At 41.3% G+C, this 12,389-nt stretch overlaps 1 protein-coding gene across 1 annotated transcript in view; it reads left to right on the top strand.

Annotated features, from left to right (window-relative positions):
• Positions 1-12,389, top strand: part of NPSR1 (neuropeptide S receptor 1) — an 81,927-nt gene that overhangs the window by 58,012 nt on the left and 11,526 nt on the right.

Genomic DNA, 12,389 nt, shown 5'->3' with positions numbered 1-12,389 from the left:
CATCTTACATGCTCCGCTGTTTGGGTCAGTGGCCAAGTGCCACGCCTCTCCATAGGGTTCTGCTACAGTCTTCACCACCAGCTATGTCTCTCTGTTAGCTGTCCTATCCGCTCCACTCTGCTCCTCTCCGCTCTCACCATCCTGCTGTCCACTCACCAACTTGTCTTCAGCCCCTCTGCCCACTTAACACATCTCTCAGCAACTTCAGCTGGTAGCAGGGGGGAAGCCTCAGTGCTGGTGCACCACTAGCCCAAAGTAGGTTTAATGCTTAGCCCTAGGTGTTGGTGATTTCAGCTCTGCAGCATATAACAAGACTCCTAATGGAGCCAAAATTGCTCTATTACACTGTGGAGAAAGGAGGGGTCAAAGTAGTGTTTAGAGCCCTCAGAAGGGGGCCTACACTACCAGGTACACATACCTGTACCCAGCCTCTCTCAATTCCCTGGGAATTGGAACCCATGTCCCTTGTCTAGTGAGTGCTACTTAGTTGAGGGCAAGTCCCTGTGTCATAAAATGCCAAGTACAGTTCTACTGTCTGATTCACAAAACCAGGATCACCACCCTTTATTACTCCTGCCCCAACAACAGAAACACTGGGGATCCCACAGCAGCCAAAGTGACCATTTGGGCAAGCAGTCCATCATGCTAGGCAGGGTGGGTGTGCCCATGCAAATGAGATCAGCCCCTGAAGTCCTTTTCCACAGCTCAGCACCAGATGTCAGGGTAGAGCTCATTCTGACTCTGCTTACATGTGGTTTTACTCTTATTCATGTGAAAATCCAGCTGGGGTGAGAGGGGGGAAAATAATCACATCTTCAAGAGACACTAAAGTGCATTAAAGGAAAAAGCAGCAAAGGAAGAAAAGGACAATGAGTGAAAAGGAGATGACCAGAATCAACATGGACTTCCATTTTAAAAAGGTGCTACATAACATTTGTCCCTTAGATTTTGAAAGGAAAGGGTCTAATCCTGAAATGGACATTGGTATAAACTGGACCAACTACATAAATTGAAACAAATTTACAGATGGTATTTGTAATGACATTGAGCTGATTATGGTCTATTGTTTTTGTTGAAGACACAGCTAAAGAATTAAGCAGTGGAGCTAAGTGACTAGTTCTTCTCCAAACAGACAGACAAATGTGTGGGTAAGGGAGGGATCCATATTAGCTCACAGTGATGTCTCTCAAGAAGTGTAACCACTTGAAATCAATTAGCCTTCAGCTCTGTAGGTGATCATCATGGTCTCTTGCAGATAGTTAATTCTAAACATAATATTTTGGAAGCCTGCAGAGAATTGGCATGTGCCGACCACATTCAATAAAAATTCTTAAAGGTTTTGGCTCAGGCCAGAGTTTGCAACATGGAAAACATCAGATAAGAGCTCCAAAAATTTCAACTTCCTACTGCTTTTTGGAGAAGGATACCACCAGGGCATGTAGAACCTAATACAGAAATCTTCCAGGAGATTCCAGCAGTGCAACATCTCAGAAAAGGACATATGCATACATGTTATTTCTCCTCTACTGCTTTCACTATTTTTAGATCCATCAGCTGAATATACATTTCTCCCTTGTCCATCCCTCTTATCACTATCTTTACTAGTATAATTATATTTTAACTTTGTAACTGCATTATATAGCTTATAATTTTGGTGGATACAGTTTGTATGGAAGATGCTAATGCAGTATTTTGATATGAAATCACTGAACAGAAGAAAATGGGCTATGTGAATACAACCTTAGATACTTGTGTGGCCCCATTCACCATAGTGCCCAAGCACCTTCAAATCTTCCTCTATCATCAAAAGCACTGCAAGGTAGAAAAGTGCTATTTCCCCTGTTTTATAGAAGGTGAACTGAGGCACAGAGAAGGGACTTGAACCTGTCTCCCAAGTTGTAGGCTAGGCCAATCTTCCTCACACACAAATATTCCATAATTCCACATACACCCATATTCTTCATTACTACTTACCCCTGCAATACCATAAGTAAAACTCATGGCAGAAGGAAGGCCAATTCACATCAGGTCCTAGGTGCTGCAAATGGGGCTCTCTAGTTAGTTAGTTGGTTGCCTTGCAATCAAAAAAAAAATTTTTTAAAGTACTTTTATTGCTATATCTAGATGTTGATATTTTCCTGTAAGATAGAGAGAGATGAATACAAACACTTTTACAGAGGATTAGCATCAGGATAAAATTATAAGATCAGTAGCAATATAAAGGTCAGCAAATGCCATGCACCATAAAAATGTCTGTTATTTTTAAAAATGTTTCAGTTCAGTACTTCAGAGAACAGTGTATTTTGCAACCGCCAACCACAAAAGCTCTTTGTGTGTGGTGCTCATCACTATGGTATCAAGCTACCCTTAGCTATTATATTATTTCTCGGAAGCCCAGGAGTTTAAAAAGCTAATCCATCTACACTAACTGCAATGTATAAACTCTGATATCCAAAATAGCTAGTGACCATTAGGAAATAATCCTTTCTGCTATTAGCAATTTACACATCTAGTTGGAAGAGGAGGAGAGGAAAAGTGTTTCTCTGGGTGAAGGTGGCCAACAAAAATTTGATGTGGTAAATTACCACCTCCCTGTTAGACTCCTTCCACTCCACAACCTTCCATGCCACAGTGATGTCTCAACAGGGAAAGAGTTTGCACTGCAACACGTTATCTTGCTCGTTCAAACATGTTTCTGTGTGGTCTGAGTAGCCCTGGAGGTTGGACCCATCCCACGTTTCTGGTTTCCTAATGTGGCTCTTCCAAGATTGATGCCCTTTCTGATCTGAAGATCCTGAAGTCAGCTATGGTCAATGTGATGTTCAAGAATCAGCTAAAAACACAAGTTGAGGTGGCAACTGCTATGTTCTAGGCTGTCACACACAATATATAATAGCTGCACAGTATTATAGGCATGATCCTATTTCATGCACACACACTCCACTCCTCAAAAAAAAAAATCCAATGGCAAAACTCTCATTGAATTTGATGGAGCTGGCCCTCAGTTCCACCAAGGCCCCTTTAATACTTTATTGGGGGAATAGAGGGGGCCTAAAAACACACCCCTGTGGAGTTGCCAGAGCAAGCTTATGCCAGCCCATAACATACAGGGCCTACCATTTATGAGGAGTGGAATGAAGAGGGAAGTCTAGGGCAGGGAGGAGTACGGCCAGAATTCAATGTGCTCCAGCCTCCACATTCATTGATTCTTACGGCTCATGGAGGTTATGTGATGCAGATCATAGATTAGAGCAATGTCAAGGTTGCTCTGACACCAGGAATTGCCGTGGCCCCCAATGACACTTGTATCCAGGGAACTCAAAAGTACTTAGCGCCACCTTTGTTCCCCTCGTCCAGGCCTGTGCTAAGCATCTGGATGTACTAACTGATGATCGGGACCAATGGATGCATGATCAGGGCCTAGTTAAAAGGCTCCAAGTGCCTATGAGAGCCATGTTGATGAGATTATGAAGCTAAGTCAGCTGGAGATTTGCACTTAAAGAATTTCTGAAATAACTATAACTGCATAAAGCTTATATTTCCCATGCATGTAGGTATTTAAAAGCATTAGGCTAATGCTTTTAGATGCATGTTATTTGATCACAAAGAAGGCACCATCTTGAAAGGAGGAGGGAGAGGGGAATCTGTAATATTCCTATGGTACTTTACCACATGACAGTAATTATAAAAATGAGAGGCATAATTTAGTAAACTGAACAGGGCTTTTCTTTTGTCACAGAAAAACTGTCTTTAAATCAAGACACCATTTAAAATTCTCCACCCCCATCTCCTTCAGGACAGCTCAGAGAAGTTATTAAGGTGAAAAATGGTCTTACAATTTTACTTGAAACTAAAATACATCCCACCAAACACACAAGCACAGTGTCACAGAAGAAAGGACTAGGTCTAGACAGGAAGTCAGACAACTTGCTGCATTTTACTTAGGAAAATTTTTACAACAAAACGTGAAAATAGGGAGAGAACATTTTTGTAACAGACCTTTGTACGCCTGCTTCATCTACTCTTCAGACCAACTCTGATTCAACAACATTGCAGATACATTTGAAACATTTTTGAAGGCACCATCAGGTGCCATTTATTTTAAGTTAACTCTGTCTGAATCTCTATAAAGACTGTTCACTCAACAGAAGTGTAACGAGTAGAATGCTAGTACATCATCTGAGAGGGTATATCCAAAGTGTAACCAAGGGATAAGCTTTTACGTCTTCAGACACAAAATGTAACTCGCTATAAATATGCAAGTTTGACTGAACAGTTTTTTCTTGTTCTAGTCCAGTTACCATACATATCTTTCAGACTTCTCTCATAGTGCAGCTGATTTATAGCACCTACTATTGTACTGAGCTGGGTGAAACCTTATTATGGGTTGAATTAGAATCTCGTTCAAACTGATGCACGAACAAGTTATAAGATCTTCATTTAAGATACGTAAAGACAGGGAAAGGATCACATCTAAAACAAGGCCTAACAGAATCTGCCCAGAAATTAGCACCATGTGGTCAAAGGGTTCCACTGAGTATTGTGACAAGGGTAGGAAAAGCAAAGGAGAGAACACACAGAAACAGAACAACAGAGAGAGGCAGGCAGAGGCAAGAAAGCCAAGCAGTACCTGAGAGCACAGTGTACAGCCTGGAGAAAGCTAGAGAGTGAGCTTATAGGTCTGTTGGCCAACGAGGCTTCAGGCTGTAAACTAAGAAATCACTCCTTTTGTTCTTAGTCCCTTCTGCATTTGGAGAAGCAGGACTTTGGTATTTTCTTTGGTGCAATCTTGTTTACAAGGAAACTGCAAAAATCAATTTCTACTTCCAACTGGAACACCCTCATGGCACCGAAATTTGAGGCAATGGCAACATGACCAACTCTTGCAATTGTATCACAAGTATCAGAATAGCTGGTGTTCTCGATAATGCACCGGCCCTTGAAAGGAACCTAAGCTTTTGTTAAAATACATTTCTTGCCCTCCTGGTTGCAGAGAAGAGCCCCCAAAATGTAACATGAGTGTACCCTAAAGGCTCAGAAACCAAACTGTAAACAAAGGTACATCTGCATATTTCTAAAAATCTAAAATTTCTAAATATCTGCATATTTCTAAAGAGCTCATTTTTGGGGCCTGGATTCATGGCTTTTGCATAGTTGGGGATGGCAATACTGCAAAGGTCCTGAGTGACCTAAATCCAATGAAGTGAGCTGTAGCTCACGAAAGCTTATGCTCTAATAAATTTGTTAGTCTCTAAGGTGCCACAAGTACTCCTTTTCTTTTTGCTAAATCTAGAAAGATTTGTTCCTATGATTAACAACTCCTCTCCTCAGAACCTCAGTCTCAGCAACCAATTAATATATTATTTTACTTTCCTCCCCTTCTATAAATTTATTTAAAGAACCACCACCCAGTAGGCAACACTTAATACAGTTATAATCTAATATGATCTATAATCTAAACTCTAGTGTACCTTGAGTTACAAGGCGAGTTTAGGGTTTGAACAAACCTGAACACTCAAAGGAAAAGTTTAACCTACACCACTGAAGTTTCAATTTTATTATGGTTTTGAAGGGGGAAAAAAAAAAAAGGAGGGTTTTCAACACAAAACCATAAATCAGCCCAGGATTGTTTAAAACATTCACAAGGTTTAATGAATCTTTCAGCAAAGTGGGATGAATTTGGAGCTTACAAGACACCATGAAAATCAGTTTCACAACAAAACACAAAAATGCATGAATGTTTTACTCATCTCCCCAAAGCATGAGCCAGAACCAGTTCAAATATAAAAAGTAGTAATGGGAGCCTCTTCCCAAAGCACATGAACTCTGTGTGGGTTATAGGTACTCTTCATTACAAAAGCTCCTAAATTATTGCTTTTTGTCAGGCAAGAATCAGACATGCCAGAACTTGACAAAACAGACCATTTTCCACAGTGGCCCTGTTTCTTCAGTCATTATTCAGGCAAAATTCCCAACTATTCTGGAGGTGGTATTTCCAATCTACCTGAAACCAAGATGACCAGGAGTACCAGACAGACAACTGCAGTAGTGACATGTCCAAGCTCATTTTGGGTCTAGTGTTACAAAGTGCCATCAACTGTGATTGAAGTCACTTGCCCAGATTCTGAGAAATGCTGAATACTGCAACTTCAATAGGAGTCAAAAGGTGCCAATTACCTCTTGGGAATTGCCTGATATGCACACCGGTTAATGATGTGAAACAGTAGCCACTGGAGTCAGTGGATATAGACTTTGATCATATGAATCCTTGACTCATTCATGTCATATGAAGGGGCCAGAGATAAGGTTTCTTTCTTGTAATACTCTTGTGTCAGAGCTTCACTATAGTTAATAGCTCACATTTGAGATGTTTAGAACTTAGTGCCTCCAAAAATTCAGAATCTGTGAAAGGTTTGTGTTCAGTTTAGTGGATTAACTCATAAATTGTCCTTTCTTGTACTTTAGGTGTTAATACTACTCATATTTAACAGATTAGTCACTTGTTTAGTACAAGTCTAAATTCACAAAAAAACAAAGTATTTTGAAATATGGAGAACAAAATCTGCCAGATTGGGCAGGTGGGGGGGGGGGGGGAAGAGAAATATCTGTGGGAACAATCAGCCTGCAGCAAGGGAAAAAGTAAGCAGAGAAAAAGTAATCAATTTTAAAAAGAAAATGGAGTTTAAAAACAAGATGCTGGAGTGAAAGTGAGGCTAGGTGAGACAAAGGGCTAGTACGAAATCAATGAACAGGAATACAAATATCAAAGCCAGTTTATTGATTTTGATTGAGTAGTTTCTGCTTCTGAGTCCATCTAAAAACCTAGAGGCTAGATTCTGACATTATTTATAATGTCAGCCTGACAGTTCACTTGCCTATTATACCTACAATTATTTGTCTGTGAAGTGTGAACAAATTAGTCAACTGATTTGCAAACACTGAGTCATTGCCAACAACCAGGAGGCATAATACAGCCATGCATCTTCATGGTGTTACACAAAGCAGAGAAAAAGGAACAATAGACAAACTTAGATGATTATTGTAAGCAATTCTACAGAAAATGAATTTCAGGTCTGTTTATCAACATAATGGTGATGTGAGCCTCTAAATATTGAGCCTGGATGAGCTGCTACCACAGTATATTTATCAGATGCAAAATACAGTTTTTTTTAAAGCTAAGTAGATTTTCCTTAATGTTTTCCTGTCAGATTCATAGGATCATTAGACACCTGTATGCATCTTAACCAGCTGACATTTTATAAAAAAAAAAAAAAAAAAAAAAAGTGATGGGACTCTCCTTCCAGAGCAGCAGCTTGCAGGGCATCCCTCAGCAAATCTCAAAAACAAGACAAAAAATAGGAACCAAGCAATTTCTGCCTACCCCAGGCCTCAGCATGTAGTCCATCCTAGGTTCTCCTTCTGGCTGCCTGCCATCACATTCTTCCCACAGAGCAAGGACACCAGACCACCTCTCTCCTAAGTCCCTTTCACACAACTGCACTGAACTCCTTTCTTTTAACTCCTTCCTGAGGCTGCCACTCCCTCCAGGTGTAACAAGTTGGGGTTAGAGTTCTCAGGTGCTAGTCAACCCTTTCTCAGTCAGTTTGGGATTTATAACCCCCCACCACTAAGCCCCCATTCAGGATTAGGGTTCCACTGTGCTAAGTACTGTACAGGCTCAGAGACAGGGCAAAATCTTGATCCCAGTGAAGTCTATGAGTCAATAGGAATTTTTTTTCCAAAGGGGCCAGGATTTCACCATAGTTCCTGTCACCACCCTGGTTGTTATGAAAGGCTTGTCAGATATATTAAATCTGTATCAAGAGACTTGTAGAGAAAATCTCGTCTGTTGCTAAATGAGTTTGGTTGAGACTACAAGGTTGTGCGCCCATCTACAAAGTCTGCTTATATCTTGACCATGAACGCTGATACAAAGAGATGTTAAACAAGGTTGAGAGATGCTTAGAATTGTGCACAGTTTGCATAAAGATGGCTGTATTTTTGTACTACATTCCCTATCTGTATTTTGTTTTGTTTTCTTTGTCTGCCATCTCACTCTCTCACAAATGGGAACCGTTTCCCATTCTTTGGGACTGTCTTTTCCGTTTGCTTTTCCTTCTTAAGAAAAGGAGTGAGGACTGTGCCTTAAATACATTCTCATTTTACCATGGCTTTGAACACATGCAAAAGCCTTCAGTTAACTTGAACTGAAAAAAAACAAAAACCAGTACTGCAGCTGGTAACACGTGGAACTTTTTTTAAAAGTACAAAACTTTACAATTGTTTATAATTCCATGACTTTGCAGCTGAACAAACACCAATGGAACTTAACAGCTAACTGTACTTATAATTTGTATGACAATAGCACTTAGAGCCCTGACGGAGATCATGGTGCCACTGTGCTCCACAAAACGGCCATCAGAAAGCAGCCAGAATGATCTGCCTGTCCTTTGCTGGGAACCCAAACTTAGCAGCATTACAGCACATCTAGGCGTTACCAATCAAGGGAGCCAATATCACCAAATATACAGCAGGCTGTATGAGTCTAGAAAAGAAACAATAAATAGGAGCATCAAAAAGAAAATCACTGATGGTATAACTATATTTGAACAAGCTACCCGCAGTGAACTGTGTCCCTGATTTTTGACTATCACAGATAAAAAGAAATATATGCACATTATGTATGATTCATCAAGTAGCTCAAGGCCTTCAGTGACACTGTTTGAAGCCACTACCTTTCAGTTGTTTACCCTTCTCTGATTTTTTGCCATGTTCTCTCATTTATTTCAACATCAGTGAGATACACAGGGGAGAATCCAGGGGGCATTAGGGAGCACAACTTAGTAATAGTAGCCATGATAAGAATAATTACACTAATTGAAATTCAGTGTACTAATTGGATGTTGTACGCCTCAGATCTTGTATACCTAGATGCAACTACATAGTAAAATCCTGGCAGGGCTCATTCATTCTTGCATTCTGCATACTGTAGACAAAGTAACATGCAATTTATTTTGGGCTGAAATCTTAAAGACTCAGGGTCATCATTTCTGCATTAAAATATGATATCCACATCTTCAGTCTGCACTAGATATAAACACCAATCTTCATACTTCTCTCCCACAATGGAGATCAGCTTTGACCAAATAGTGTCCCCTGAATTAAATACAGTGCAGAGGGACATTTCTGTAATCTCATTTAGGATGAGTGCTTTAGATTCTGGGATCCAGGTATTCTGACTTTTAGACTGAATACCTAATTCAGAATTCCCTTCTCCAAACGCAGAGCCAAAATAATTGGTTTGGCATGTTTCAGAATGTGTGTACACACAAGAATGCTCTAGAAGCTGCTGCCATGTAATGCACTGGGATGTACTTGATGACCTACAGGGTCATCATTTTCTGTAAAATGGGTGAGGCTAGGTGACAAACTAGACTATGTAGGATGTCTTCAGTGGCAAGGATTCACCAGCAGCAGACTTGCACCTTGCCCATGCTTATACAGAAAGTACCAGTAAAATGTGGTGCTCTGCCATGGGATGGAAGGATGTTCTTTATGCCATACATGTGACTAGTTAACCCCCAATACACCGGCTGCACAGCTGTTTGCCAGTGAAGGCAGAATTTGATCCTATACGTTTTATTAAATCTCATGACAAGATAACTAGGACAAGCCACTGCTCTTATGAAAAGTGTCATTTTTTATGCCACACGAATGTGCTACCGCCACCCTCAATCCCAGAGGGAGCTGTATTTAAAATGTTCTTGTATTTATATTGGTTTTGAAACTATGGGATCTTTCATCATGCAAAGTGATACTTAATGTAAATTGTTTGTTACTATTTGTTATTTTGTTGATATAAATGCTTAAACAAGTTGAACTCCGGTTGTGTTCAAATGTGGGCTGAGGGGAAACAAAATCAAGAGCTTCAAGATATGGCTTTTAGCACCATTTTGGTAGGAGAAAATTTTGGATGAAATGGAATAAAACAGTCAAGGAAGAGCCTAGAAGGGAAAAAAAGCTGACAATAATAAAACCAAACCATTTCAATTAAGTGCTATTTATGTATCATCTGATAGCAATGAATGCACCAAGAATCAATCAAGGCCTATGTGAATATGTAAGAAAGGTCAGGAATTTAATTAAAGGTAGAATAAGAAACAGAGTATATAAAAGAATGAATTGTTCAATCAAAAGTTAGAGACTAAATTGCACATGAAGTAGATATTGTTCTGGCCCATAAAGAGAAAAAGGGGTCAGGTAAATAAAATAAAAACAGGATCTGTACAAGTTGGCAAGATAATTTCTTGTCCGAAGAGGCAGGCTTTGTTAGAAAATAAAATGAATGAATTATTTGCCTCAGAGTAATGAAAGGAGAAATGTCAATGACAGAAATAGATTTTTCAAAGGTTGCAAAGAGATGTGAAGGAGATGATCCAGTCATTGAAAACCTTTGAAGATCAAAAGGAAAATTCTACAGTCAGCCAGGAGATTGCTCCATTCATTCAAACATTTGGCTAAGAGAACAGTCTGGAATCTTTAGCTGATGTACATGAAACCCTTATTGGCTAAACATGCAAATGCTTCTGGTTCAGATACTGAAATTCAATTTTCACAAATATTGTGCATGGAAATCAGATGACTAATTTCTACAGAAATGAACCCAAAAGGGATGCAGGCACGGCCACTGCAAATCTCAAAATGAGAATATCTACAGAAAAGCCTCTTGTATTGTTCTCCGAGCTCTACCTGAAAGTGAATTGAAATTAAGACAACTTATAAAAGAAATGGTTTATTATTATTAATGGAGCCGTAAGATAGAAAGGAGTGAAACACTTCTTGATCTCTATAAAGCTATTAAAAACAGTCCCAAGTTTAAGCCTAGTTCACTGTGGAGTTGCTAGATCCAGATCCCATGCTGGGAGTTGTAGTCTTTGAATTTAGAAAAGCTAAGAGGAAACAGGAAGTATGTGTGTGTATTAGGGACTGCAGCTGCAACTGCTTCTGAAGCTGCATAATTGTATTCTAATGGGTGCAGGATCAGATCCTAGAATGGAAACAACCATATACCTGCTTTTTTCTCTCTCATATCCTTCCAACTCATGACTCATCCCAAGAAGGTGGAGTTACAGGCAGGGGTCAGCACCATCATGTTGCACGACAGACACTTGACAAAATTACCAGACTTAGTGATGGACATTGGTGGTGGGCGTGCTCCAGGCAGGGAGTGTGGGTTCTGGGGTGGGGCCAGAAATGAGGGGTTCAGGGTACAGGAGGGGACTCCGGGCTGGAGCAGGGGGTTGGGATTCAGGGGGAAGGTGAGGGCTCCAGTGCAGGCACTGGTATGGGGCCAGGGGTGAGGGATTTGGGGTGCAGAAGAAGACTACAGGCTGGGGCTGAAGGTTTCAGAGTGTGGGATGGGGGTGCATGGGGTGTGAGGGCTCCAGATAGGGGTGCAGGCTCTGAGATAGGGCTGAAGGGTTTGGGGTACAGGAGGTTGCTCCAGGCTGTGGGCAGCGCTTACCTCAAGCAACTCCCAGAAGCAGCGGCATGTCCCTCACCCATGGAACACTGACAAGCTGCCACCACCACCCAGATCCCCACACCACACCAAGCCCCACTCACCCAGCATCTGGACCCCCCACTGAACCTCCCATACTCAGACCCCACTGCCAAACTCTATCTCCCCTGCACCCAGACCCCCAACACTTCCACTGAGCTCTAACCACCTTCACCTGGACCCCCCCACAGAATCCCATTATTGTTGCACCCAGAACCCCCCCGTGCATCCAGATCCCCTCACACCCAGATCCTCCCGAACCATCCACACCTACATTGTCCCACACAGAACCCTCTCAACCCACACCTGGATCCCCTCCACACTTGGATCCTGCTGGGCTGAGCCTGCCTGCCCACACCTGGTGCCCCTGGCATGGAGGGGCAGGGCCCTGGAATGTTTCTAGGGCAGGCTTGGCCCTTGTGCTGTGTCAGGGTTGGTGCAACGTGACCACTGAGTCCATGTCCCAAGGGGGAGCTGCAAAGTGATCTCCCATCTCTGTGCAGCCAATGGCTTGTGCTCCTTAATGCCACGCTGGAGCCTCCATATTTATTTAACAAATACAATTTACAGAATTTTGCAGAATTTTAAGATGTGCAGAATTTTTAATTTTGGGCACAGAATTCCCTCAGGAGTAGTCCCTTGCAGGTTTAAATTAGTGTAAATTGAAGTCTTTAAACCAGGACTTGAGGATTTCAGTAACTCAGCCAGAGGTTATGGGTCTATTACAGGAGTAGGTAGGTGATGTTCTGTGGCCTGCAATGTGCAGGAGGTCAGACTAGATGATCATGATAGTCCCTTCTGGCCTTAAAGTCTATGAGAATTCATAGGA

Source organism: Dermochelys coriacea, chromosome 2, assembly GCF_009764565.3.
Source record: "Dermochelys coriacea isolate rDerCor1 chromosome 2, rDerCor1.pri.v4, whole genome shotgun sequence".
Taxonomy (NCBI): Eukaryota; Metazoa; Chordata; order Testudines; family Dermochelyidae; genus Dermochelys; species Dermochelys coriacea.
Note: the sequence above shows the minus strand (reverse complement) of the source record. Positions and strands in the feature narration are given on the sequence as shown.